Source organism: Genypterus blacodes, unplaced genomic scaffold (genome assembly GCF_046128005.1).
Source record: "Genypterus blacodes isolate CSIRO-AG114 ecotype Tasmania unplaced genomic scaffold, CSIRO-AGI_Gbla_v1 ptg000113l_1, whole genome shotgun sequence".
NCBI classification, from domain to species: Eukaryota; Metazoa; Chordata; class Actinopteri; order Ophidiiformes; family Ophidiidae; genus Genypterus; species Genypterus blacodes.
The window spans coordinates 10,001-22,500 of NW_027466917.1; the positions used below are offsets into that span (position 1 = coordinate 10,001).

The 12,500-nt window shown below is 49.5% G+C and overlaps 1 protein-coding gene across 1 annotated transcript in view; it reads left to right on the forward strand.

Moving 5' to 3' along the window:
* The window catches only part of LOC143009727 (zinc fingers and homeoboxes protein 2-like), a 44,882-nt gene that overhangs the window by 4,389 nt on the left and 27,993 nt on the right, over positions 1–12,500 (forward strand). The window contains exon 2 of the mRNA XM_076161791.1: positions 6,512–6,688. The gene's annotated coding sequence lies outside the window, so the exon portion shown is untranslated. The remainder of the gene's footprint in view (positions 1–6,511; positions 6,689–12,500) is intronic.

Below are 12,500 nucleotides of genomic sequence, written 5' to 3' on the forward strand. Positions count from 1 at the left end.
TAATTTGGCGAGTAGAAGAGCGAGGATTGGCTGAGGAATTTGGAAAACCATCTGTTCCTGCGGCTGATGGGCAAAGAAGTTCATTTCCTGTGCGAGTGATGAGTCACAGAGGGAAATGGCAGGATGGCGCAAGCTCGTCCGCCAACGCCTAAAAATAGTGTGGCGGTTTACGCCTTGTCTGCTCCTCAACCAACCTGGAAGACTCTGCCACATTAAGGGTGAAGAAGGAAAACGCAGCGAGCCAGAGCTTGGACCTCCCTCTGCGCGCCGGCTTCCTCTCACCAAAACCTTCTGTCTGCTTGTTTCCTGTAACCTCTCCACTAAAACCCCACCGGCTCCAAGTTCTGTTCTTCTCTGAGCTGCTTAAAACGTTTCTCCATATCTGGGCCTCCTTTTCACCACGGCCCCTAACTGTGAGGGTCAGCAGGGTCAGGGGGGTCAGGGGGCTGCAGTGGAACCAGTCCAGTCTGAGTTCTGAGGTCAGATCCTCCCCATGATACGTTCAGATCAATGGCAACTTCTTGGATTAATAATAAAAACGAACCGGCAGCTCCGGTCGGTCTGCTCATCCTCCAGTGTGTGTGTGTGTGTGTGTGAGTACTGAGGCAGGAGAAGGCGGCGTCTTGGCAAGGCCTGTGACCGGGAGGAAGTGCTGCCTTTTCATTTCCCTGCCGCTCAGCGTGTCTCCCTGGTGAATCCCGGAGCCTGTGGTTGTTGTGTTGCGTCCTCAGGTGTGATTGTGAGGAAACGTATGAATATCAATGAAGCCGTTGATGAAACTGCTGTAAACGCGCTCGGTCAGCTTTCTCTGTTTTAATTACGTTTTCAAACGGGCTTCAAATTAAACATCCAGCCGAGGCCCGCCAGCGAGTCGGCGAGGGAAGATGCAAATGGCCTCTGTGTCTGATGAGGCGATGGCGGCCGTTTCCAGGAGGATCGCTGGCCGCCGGTGCGTTAGAAATGAGAAAACAAACGTCAGGCTTCAGTGAGGAACACGCCGATGAATCAGCCCGAGCAGCGACCTGATGTCAGGAGCAAACCGGCGTCTGAACCGGCGTCGCCAAACAAAGACCGCCACTTCCATCAGAAAACAAATCTGCTGCAGCCTCATGAATGATTCATCACAGCAACCTGAGAGGAAAACCAATGATCGCCTTCATGGCTTCATCTACCGAGTCAGTTAGTGGGACTGAAGCTCTACGTTCAGGTAAAGACGTATAGGTTCACCTCTGACCTTCGACCCTGAAGCCTCTGAACAGAGATGCGTTGAGCTTTTCTTTTGGCGGGCAGAACTTCTATCCAACATGGATCCATAAGGGTCCGATCAGAGATCTACAGACCCCCAACAGCACCAGCTGAAGGACCCTCTCCTCCTCCTCCTCTTTCTTCCTTGGCCCCTCCTCCTCCTCCTCTCATTGTGGTTCTGATCTGTGGCTGATGTGATTGATGCTTCGTTCCAAAAGCACCTTGAGGTTTTGAATTCGGCCAAACTCAACCTTGAAAGTTTTGGAAACATGTTCAGTGTGAGGGATAACTCTCTGCCACACACACACACACACACACACACACACACACACACACACACACACACACACACACACACACACACACACACACACACACACACACACACACACACACACACACACACACACACAGTTCCCTGCCTCACCTAGTGAACCCGGCCTCCGGCCCAGGAATGGAGCGAGGGAACGCAGGAATGTTCCTCCCACTCTGGGCCAAAAACACAACACCAGGAAGGCCAGCTCCACGTCTCCGCCCTCAGGGAGCCTGGTTGGCTGACGTCTGTAGGCTGACCACTGATCCCCTGCTCCCATTGGCTGCTGTTCAGCTGTCACTCCTGTGTGTGTGTGTGTGTGTGTGTGTGCGTGTGTGTGTGTGTGGATCATAGCTAGGTGCTGCAGTCTCATACTTGTTGTGTTTCACAGGACAATGCTTTGGTTTCAGAGCCATATTAACCCTTTGAGCTCTGCCATAGATCTTGTTCTACTGAGCTCCTTCTGTGACTGCACGCACAACAAAGAGGCACGGCGCTGTAAACAGGATGTGCTCCTGTGGCGTTAGAGTCTGTGAGCTGTGACTCTACAGGGCGGAGCTCAGAGGCAGAGAGGAACATCACAGGTGACACAGTGAAGGGAGGTCAAAGGTCAGGGTCAACAGCCAAACACAAGATCGCTACAAACATCACGTCACTCCAAGCAAACAAGCTAGCTGAGCTCAGTAGAACAAGAACTATGCAGACAGATCAGACCTGTGACCTCTGTGACCTTTGTGACCTCTGTGTGGCGTCTGGCTCTGTGATGATGGCGCTCCTGTCGTCTGTGGCGTATAGGCAGTAATCACGAAGCGCTCAGATGGTCCCGTTGGCCCCGGCCCGGCCTCAGACTGCCGCCTGAAGCCTGCCGGGCCGTCGGGGTTTGTTTTGGGGAGGAAAGGAGGATTTGGTGAGGCCTTGGTTAATCCCTTCATCTGCACTTTATTTGAATTTCCTGCTTGCATAATTCCTCAGTTAATGGGGAGCTGCTCCTCTCAGCCTCAGCTGCTTCGCCTTTCCTGCTTGGCAAGAATGTGGCCGACAGAGAGAGAAGGGGGAGGAGGGGGGGATTTAGGGGGAAAAGGGAGAAATCTGCAAGTCATGTGGCGCAGAAATACAGTACAAACAATGTGTGAGGAGGAGGAGGAGTGGAGTCAGATACCCCCCAGCCCCCCGCCTGCGCACACACACACACACACACACACACACACACACACACACACACACACACACACACACACACACACACACACACACACACACACACACACACACACACACACACACACACACGCCCTCTCTGCTGAAGCCAGAGCGAGCATGTGCGGCGTCTCGACTCGTCTCCTTGCGCTGCAGCGGCACCTGAAGTGACCGCAGCAGCCACACTCACTCAGGCCGTCTGTTGGCTCATTAACCAACCAAAGCTGGAGTTTGGACTCGGCCGCCGCCGCCGCCATGTTTGGGAATGTGAGAGGTTTCCCATACGATCCTGGATAAAGCCTGAAGGTTGAACTCTAAATCTGGAGAGAATCTGTGTGTGTGTGTGTGTGTCTGTGTGTGTTGCATATTTGAAGCAGTCTCCCTGGTTGAATATTTATTCACCAATAAATATTAAGCTCAAACATTTGGCACCAAGAAATCGTGAAAAAAATTGAAGTCCTGATCCACGAGACCGCTGTTTCCTCTGAGGAGCCGAGCGTCATGCTCAGGTCCCTACAGGAAGACGGAGGACAGAGGACAGGGACAGAGGACAGAGGACAGGGACAGAGGACAGGGACAGAGGACAGAGGACAGGGACAGACATGCTGCTCTCATTGTGGATGTGGTTGAAGTTATTTCCTGTCATTGATCTTCCTCTGCTCTGCTGCTGAGCCGCTCACCTCCTTTACATTCAATCTGTGATTAGACTCCAGAAATCAATGAATCAGCCAAACACCTTGATGTGAGTGACAGCAGCAGGGATGAGAGAGTGACGCTGTGTTTCCTGTCTCATGTTGGCTCAGGCTCAGTCTCAGTCTCAGGCTCAGGCTCAGGCTCAGTCTCAGTCTCAGTCTCAGTCTGTGTCTCTGTCCTGCCCCACACCTTTGTTAGTTAGCTCCAGTTGAAACCCTGAAGCCTGGGAGCCCAGACGGAGCGGTGTGTGTGTGTGTGTGTGTGTGTGTTTGTGTCATTGTGGCAGGATGTTTGTGAAGGACGTCGCGCTCGTTCAGACGCTGAGGCACTTTGCTCAGTCTTTGTGAGCAGCAGATGTTTTCCATGGTTACAGATTCTGGGGCCTTTGTCTTCGTCCTCACATGTTTGCAGTCTGATTCACTCAAACTAATTCCACCTGATTTCTGCCGCTTCCTAATTATTCCACCTGAACACGGAGGTGAAGGTTTGATGTGTTCCAAACAAAACCTGAAGGATTCATTGATTGATTAGCTGTTTTTAACAACAGATTCATCAATTAAGGAAATATTATTTGCTGTTGGTTTGCTATCTGATCGATCACACACACACACACACACACACACACACACACACACACACACACACACACACACACACAGTGGGAAGTGTGAGCCTTAAGGACATAAGCCATCTAAGCTGATTAATTGTGACTGACGGGCTCATTTGCATGTTTAGTCAGCACTAATTAAGATACGCTAAATATGCAGATGAGCAGTGATTGGCTGGCTAAGAAGTTGGGACAGGGAGATGAAAGAAGGTCACGTCCTGGCTTCATCAGTCAGCAGGAAGTCCAGGACGTACAGGAAGTGGTGTGGGCCACAAGCAGAGACCCTCAGTCTCTAATGTAACCCCCTACAGACCCTCACTCTCTAATGTAACCCCCTACAGACCCTCACTCTCTAATGTAACCACCTACAGACCCTCAGTCTCTAATGTAACCCCCCACAGACCCTCACTCTCTAATGTAACCACCTACAGACCCTCACTCTCTAATGTAACCCCCTACAGACCCTCACTCTCTAATGTAACCCCCTACAGACCCTCACTCTCTAATGTAACCCCCTACAGACCCTCACTCTCTAATATAACCACCTACAGACCCTCACTCTCTAATGTAACCCCCTACAGACCCTCAGTCTCTAATGTAACCCCCTACAGACCCTCACTCTCTAATGTAACCCCCTACAGACCCTCAGTCTCTAATGTAACCCCCTACAGACCCTCACTCTCTAATGTAACCCCCTACAGACCCTCACTCTCTAATGTAACCCCCTACAGACCCTCAGTCTCTAATGTAACCCCCTACAGACCCTCACTCTCTAATGTAACCCCCTACAGACCCTCACTCTCTAATGTAACCCCCTACAGACCCTCACTCTCTAATATAACCACCTACAGACCCTCACTCTCTAATGTAACCCCCTACAGACCCTCACTCTCTAATGTAACCCCCTACAGACCCTCACTCTCTAATGTAACCCCCTACAGACCCTCACTCTCTAATGTAACCCCCTACAGACCCTCACTCTCTAATATAACCCCCTACAGACCCTCACTCTCTAATATAACCCCCTACAGACCCTCACTCTCTAATTTTGTTGCTGGTAACTGTAGTTGAATCAATCCGAAGAATAAAAGCTTCCATTATTTCCTTCCATTTTCCTTCTTTTGTTTTTCTTTCATTCCATTTTTATAGATTTTACATTAAATTATAGACTTTAGAGATTTAAAACCTCAGTTTGATTAAAAAAGAAGAACTGGAGGCTTCTACCATTAAATATGCAAGAAATGTTAGATTTTATTGGAAGTAATGTTGTACTTACAGTCACAGAGGGGCTGTGGAGTACAGTAAACACACACACACACACACACACACACACACACACTGTGTGTAGTACTGGTTGGAGGATGAGGTCACTCCTGAGGGGAATCCAGAAAAGAGAAAGAAAGACTCTCTCTCTCTCTCTCTCTCTCTGATGATCTCATTCACTCAGAGCTTGGGACACTCACAAACACACACACACACGTGAGCCAAGAAGGTGTCGGCATGTTGAACCTTAATTGTGAAGGAGCAGCAGGAAGTGTTTGCATTGGCTCCTTAAGTTGTAATGTTTTGTTGGACTTTTATTCTCTCTGTCTCTGTCTCTCTACCTCCATCTCTCCCTCCCTCCCTCTTTCTCTCTCTCACTGTCTCTCTCTCTCTCCCCCTCTTTCTCTCTGTCTCTCCACCTCCATCTCTCCCTCCCTCTTTCTCTCTCTCTCCCTGTCTCTCTCTTTGTGTCTCTCTGTCTCTCTCTCACTCTCTCTCTGTCTGTCCCTCTCTCCTCTACTGTCTCTCTCTCTGTCTCACTCACTCTCTCTCTTCTTTCATCACTTTTACTCCACTCACTGTCCCTCCTCTCTTTCATTCTATTGTGTGCTCCCCCCCCCCCCAAACACACACACACACACACTCTGCCTCTTTCCATCTTTCGCTCTCACTCTTTTGCTCTTCCTCTTTCCTTTGTGGCACATGTTGCCACGGTAACCACCTCCTCGTTTTTGGGCCAAGTTGGAGTAGTGCAGTTTTTAAGTCCCACATTGGGTTCTTTCACACACACACACACACACACACACACACACACACACACACACACACTCACACTCACACTCACACTCACACACACACACACACACACACACACACACTTGCTATCATACAGTCATACAAACCCACTAACACCTTCTCTCACACTCACACCTTAACATTCACACACCTACTCTGTCTGCATCTGTAACACACACACAGACACCCACACACACATGCATACACACACACGCCATCACACCTTCACACCTGCTGTCATGCCGACACACGTGCAGTAGATTCATTTTTGCTTCCATCTCACTATCTTTGTTTTCTTCGCACACACACACACACACACACACACACACACACACACACACACACACACACACACACACACACAGTATTGACATCCTCCCTGGTTTTATATTCCACAGATTACCCAGAGTGCTGCTGGCCTGTGGCTCATCCAGAAGAAGGAATTAGAGGAGAGGAAGCGAGGGTGAGGGAAGGAGAGATCGAGGAGCACGGAGAGACACAACCGGTGGAGGAGGGGCAGGACCAGAACGAGCCCCTCCCCTTTTTGTGAAGCCCCTGCCCTCTAAGGAAGTGCAGTGAGTACCTCCGCCTGTCAGAACACAGGAACATGAGAAGTGAAGTCCACATTTACATCAGCATGCAGACGGAAGTTAGAATAACATGAGAATACAACAATTCAAAGGAGTAAAGTCATACATAAACTAATCAGTCACTGCTCCTCCATTGTGCCATCAAAGGGATGGAATCAAATCAATTCAATCCAATATAGAAATCATTCAGTTGCTTCATGACAAAAGCTTGGATTCATAAAGAAGGTTGTGTCAAAGAGAGTGGAGAGAAAACAGGAACACCTCAAACCCACCTGAAACAATGAAATGATAGAAACTAAAGTACTTCAGCTGTTTGTTGTGTTTTGTGTGTGGCGTTGGAGGAGCTCCGCCTCCCTGCAGGCTGCTGTCATCTGGGACGCTTCTACACGCCGGCTTTCAGCTTGAAAAGTTTGTGTTAAATGTTTTAGTAAGCTAACTGTGGGGGTCTGCAGGTCGCCACCCGAGCCTCACATCTGCTCACATGTGACTCTGTTTACACGCAAACAGCTTCAGATGTTAAACATGTGACCCATTTACCTACTAGGGTTTGAATGACTGAGACGTTCCTCATGTAGTTAACATGTTCTAGCAGCAGATGAGAGGACGCTCTGAGAGATTCTGTCTCAGAAGTTTAAGTGTGGGAATCAAATGAAGTGCAGAGAGACAAATGTAGAAGTCAAATGTCTCAAACACTTGAAGAAGCTTCAGAGAGCAGCCGGTTGTGCAGTTATTTCATATTTCATCATACAGAGGGAGATAACAGCCCACGCTTTCACTCAGACAGTGATGGGACAGAGCAAAGAGACTCTACAGGTCTGAGAGCTACAGAGGACCGTGAGCCTGTGGCCCCCCAGGACCCCTCAGGACCCCCCAGGACCCCTCAGGACCCCTCAGGACCCCTCAGCTTTCCCAGAGGGCTCCTGAGGGGGCGGAGCCAGGGGCCGAGGCTGTAAACACAACTATGCACAATGCAGCAGCTGTTGTTCAGGTGTCTCTACCTGCTTCACTGCCTGAGAGGACACTGGGGTCACACTGGGGTCACACTCAGGCTCCCCCCCCCCCCCCCCCCCCGTCATAGTTCCGTGGCTGTTCAGAGACGATGAGCCTGTTTGTGTGGACGTTGTGTGTACTGGAGGAGTTTTGCAGTGCAGATTGAAGTTGCAGTCATGTTGAGCCGCTCCTCCTAGAACAACAGCACCTGGAATACAAACACCTTCTGTAACTTGTGGTTGCTTTGCCCAAAGTGTTGTGTTATTCTGATCCTCACACACGAGCTTCACCTCCTCTCTCTGTGATGGGAACATGTTCAGCTTGTATTGATGTGAGTGAGAGGAGAGAGGGAGACGATCCAGAAGCCTTTATGTCTTATTTTCTACTTCACTGAGCCATTGTTACTCGACTCCTCAGTGCAGCAGTCTTCATCACCCATCCAATCACCGGCCCGCTCAAGGTCCTGGCTCTGTTGTGTGTAGAGAGTAAAAACACATTTTCTCATTTGTTTAACCCTGAGAGGAGCCGGGCCGCCACTCTTTTCATCTTTTATTTACTGGAGATTATTTATTATGTATTCATAGTTGTATTATTTATATAAGGCTCTAAAATATAAATGCTCGCCATAGACAGGAAACACAAAAACTAGTTTGTTGTAGTGGAGCTTTATAGGAGCCACATGATGGAGTTAATACTACAGCCCACACACACCTCCTCCACGTGTGTGTGTGTGTGTGTGTGTGTTTAGGGTGAGTCACGCTCTCCCACGTAGTCAATACCTCCAGCAGCCGTGTGTGTGTGTGTGTGTGTGTGTGTCGCTCATACCTGCACAGCTCAGTTTGCACCTTGAGTTCAGTTCTGCGCTCGTTTATTTAAAGGAGAAATGTTTTCCATCTGCTCCTTTACATTAAGGGTCTGTTTACAATTAGGGTTGTTAACATTTAGGCTTGTTTACATTTGGTCTTAATAAGTAATAGATAAAGTGATGTAATCTATCTAGTTTCTTTTTCCGAGCGGCGTGGGCGGCGGCGCTTCAGGGTCCCAATCCTGTGACGAGGGACAGCGTGTGACTCCGCCCCCCTCATTAACACCCACCAGCAGCGTCGTAATTTAGGCCGCGATGAAGTCGAGTGGTTTTCACCGTAATGAGGCGGCTTGAGTATCGAACGCCCCCAAAGCCGCCGCCCCCCCCCCCAGCACTCCAACTCTTTCATTTGGTTAAGTGCCACTCCAGACGTTTTCCTCCAGAAATTTCAAATTGATTTCTGGGGTGAAGCCGAGGTCAGAAAGGTTGGGATTGTCCACTTTGTAAGAGCGGAACGACGGTTTTTAAAGGTAACAAATCCAATTAAAAGTGATGGAAAATGCAGGAAAGAAATATGTTAATGGCAGCAGCAGGAAGCAGGCGACCTGGCGTACTTCCTGTGCAGCACTAAAGAACAACAATGTAACGTTTGGTAACTCAGATATTTAGGATGAGTCATTGACGTGGACTTCTCCTGCCTCCTTCTCCTGCTTCCTTCTCCTGCCTCCTTCTCCTGCCTCCTTCTCCTGCCTCCTTCTCCTGCTTCCTTCTCCTGCCTCCTTTTCCTGCCTCCTTCCCCTGTTTCCTTCTCCTGCTACCTTCTTTCCCCTCTCTCTCGTCTGACGTTGTATCCTGTCCCTCTCCCTGATCTCTGACGCTGGTTCTCATAATCCTGTTTGCTTCTGTAGATAAAGTAGCATGGTGTTGTTTTGCGTCTGAAAGCAAAGACGTCTTCCTGTTGTCAGAACTCGGGCACCAGCTGGGTCAAGTGTTTGGACTCTGGTTCCGTCAGAATCTGAGACTGATTTCTTGAAGTAGTAGTTCTTAGAGTGTGAGATGATGCGCTTGTGTCCTTTGTCTTCCATCTATAGTTTGTGTTTGAACAGCTGTTTCCTCTCAGTCTGGGTCCAGTGAGCGTTCCACTCGTTGGTGCAGTCTTCCTGCGGCCATGCTAGAGCAGCGGCGTGTGTTCAGTCAGGTCACGGCGCCTGTAAAGCCCAGCTCATAGCGCGGCGGTGCAGAGGTGATATGCCGCTGTTATCAAAAATACTCCTGGAGAAGGAGACTGCTGGGAAAAATCCAAAATTACTATTCCAAATTTACGAGGTGGAGCGCTGCCACCGTTAGAGCGTTTAGGGAGAGCCGCGGTGCGTTGAGCATTTTAGCTCGTCTCCTGCTGTGATGCAATCTGTTCAGAGCATCGGTGGAATCAGCCTCTCTGTGAGACGAGGAGGAAACACCGCCGCCAGCCAAGTCAGCAAACGGCCTGATGATGATGATGATGATGGAGGATTCCCCCAAACTGCACCAGCATCGTTTCTCCTGTGTGTGTGTGTGTAAGGGGGGGTGGGGGGGGGGGGGATAGAAATATCATATAAAGCTATTGGCGGGGAAAAAAAGTGAAAACGTCATTTTCCAAATTCAAATCACCCTGGGTGGGTCTGCGCTCCCTCAAAACCATCGGGAAATATTTGCATTTAAGACTGAAAAGCCGAGTCCAGGCTCATAACCTCTACAGCCCCGAGAGAACGACGCCCCCTTTACACCGCACACTTCCTGTTCTACCGAGCTCGTTCTGACTGTCAGCATCGCATTTAATACATCCTTTTTAAAATCAAGGGAGCTGCAGTAATAAATCTGGAACATTCTCAGTGAAGATGGTTCAGTCCATCAGAATCTAAAGTCAAACTATCAACCCTAACAAAAACAAACATAGCATGCGTCATTATAGCACAACACTGTTCAGCTTGAGTCATATAGCCTCAAAACAAAACAAACGTTATCTGGAGCCACTTTACAAACATAGCTTTACAGAAACCCAACATTCCCTCATGAGCAGCAACAAAACTCCCCTTCAGTTCTATGAGTGAATCCAGAAGATAGGTTGAGCTTTTATTGTGGAGGGCAGAACTTAGAAAGAACAGTATGGATCCATACGGGTCCATTCAAAGACCTACAGACCTGAAGAGAAGAACCAAATGCTTGGACGTGATTTGAGTCAGATGGATGTAAACTCAGCTGGGATGCAGTTCAGGTTGAGTTTGGCTCTTATTCTGGTCTTGAATTGACGTCCCAGTAGAAAGACTCCCAGTGCTGACAGGCGGACCGCAGGCCTCAGGGCGGAGATGTTTGAGGTTTTCTGAGCGGAGAGCGATTGTTTGATTGAACAAATATGCTGTGACCGTCCGCTCACACTGGAGGATCTCTCCGAGCCGATCCCTCAGTGCGGAGGTGGAGAAACACCACCGCAGCTCTGTCACCTCCTCCTCCCTGCGCCCCTGGGCCCCCCGGTTTTCCCGGGAGGAAGGAATTTGCGTTGCAGTGAGCGGTGTGTTAATGTCGCCGTACGTTTCAAGATTCTACAAGGACAAAGGTTCCCAGAATAGGATGCACAGATTAGATGTTCAGGTCTCCCATGGTCACTTACACTCTGACTCAACCTGCATATGGTTTCTTATGCTGATTCATTCTGACACTCAAATCAAAACCAATACATCACATTTTGTTCTCTTCACATTCTGCTGGAGAGTTTAACGCTCAACAGCTTCAATGTGTTACAAATCAAGTCTTTCCTCATCAAGGTGGAGACGTTTTATTGCAACTGTGCTCCTTCCCACCAGGGGGCGGAAGCATAGAGCTCCCCCCCCCCCTGCAAGGAGCTTGTCTTTAGGGACATCAACCTGGATAATCAGATGAAAATCCATAAAAACAAACGCTGACACAGTGAAATACTGCCCCCCTGTGGAGTGGGGGCGCTTGAGGTCAACGGGCCTCAAAGGGGAAGTTGGGATCCGGCACAGAAGTCCGTCCCCCCCGACCGCCCCGCCCCGGGTCTTCCTGGAGATGAAACATCTTGGGCGTCTGCAGACACGTAGGACGCGGCGGCTCCATCTGTACGCTGTTACGCTTGTTGACTCTTTGTTGTGACGATGATTTCTGTCTCTGTGTCGATTTCACTTTAGTGCCGCATGACTTTCTCCACAGAACTCCTCCTGAGGGGCCCAAACACATGAAACAGCAGTGTGTGTGTGTGTGTGTGTGTGTGTGTGCGCTCTGTTCGCACTGTTGCACAACCGTTGTGGCTGTCAGGGTCCATGTGGTTGTGTGTTGTATGATTGTTCTGCAGCCAATCGGTGATGAGGTGACATCAGCTCCAGACTTTTCCAGCTGACAGCTGAATGTTTCAGCGTGAACGCGATCGAACCAAATCACAAGAAGCTTCGTTTAGATCAGCAACAGCAGATCTAAACCCCCACACACACACACACACACACACACACACACACACACAGTGGGAGTCTTACCCTTCCTACATCTGTGCAGCATTACACTTGCTAATCTTCCCTGAGAGAATCTTCCTCCTCTTCCTCTCCAACAACATCCTGCTTCTCTCCAAACCGCCTCCTGCCCTCCAGCGTCTCCAGATCCAGATCCTGCGCTCACAGAGTCACAGGTTGAATCCCGGTGACGCTCCGTTTGTTTGTGAACAGACCCGAGATTCTATCCAAATGTTTTCATGCTGAACTTTGACCCCTGGAACAGAAAACAGCAGATGGAGAGCAGCAGACACAGAGCAACACAGAGCACCAAACCTGCTGCTGCTGCTGCTCATTGGACGGGACCCTCAGAATGCAACGGCACATTTGATTGGCTGTTGAGCTCAACAACTCCCGAACTCACAGCCCCAGTGTGTGTGTGTGTGCGTGCGTGTGTGTGTGTGTGTGTGTGTGTGTGTGTGTGTGTGTTGGAGTTCAGTCGGATGCTGTTGTAGGATTTAACAGG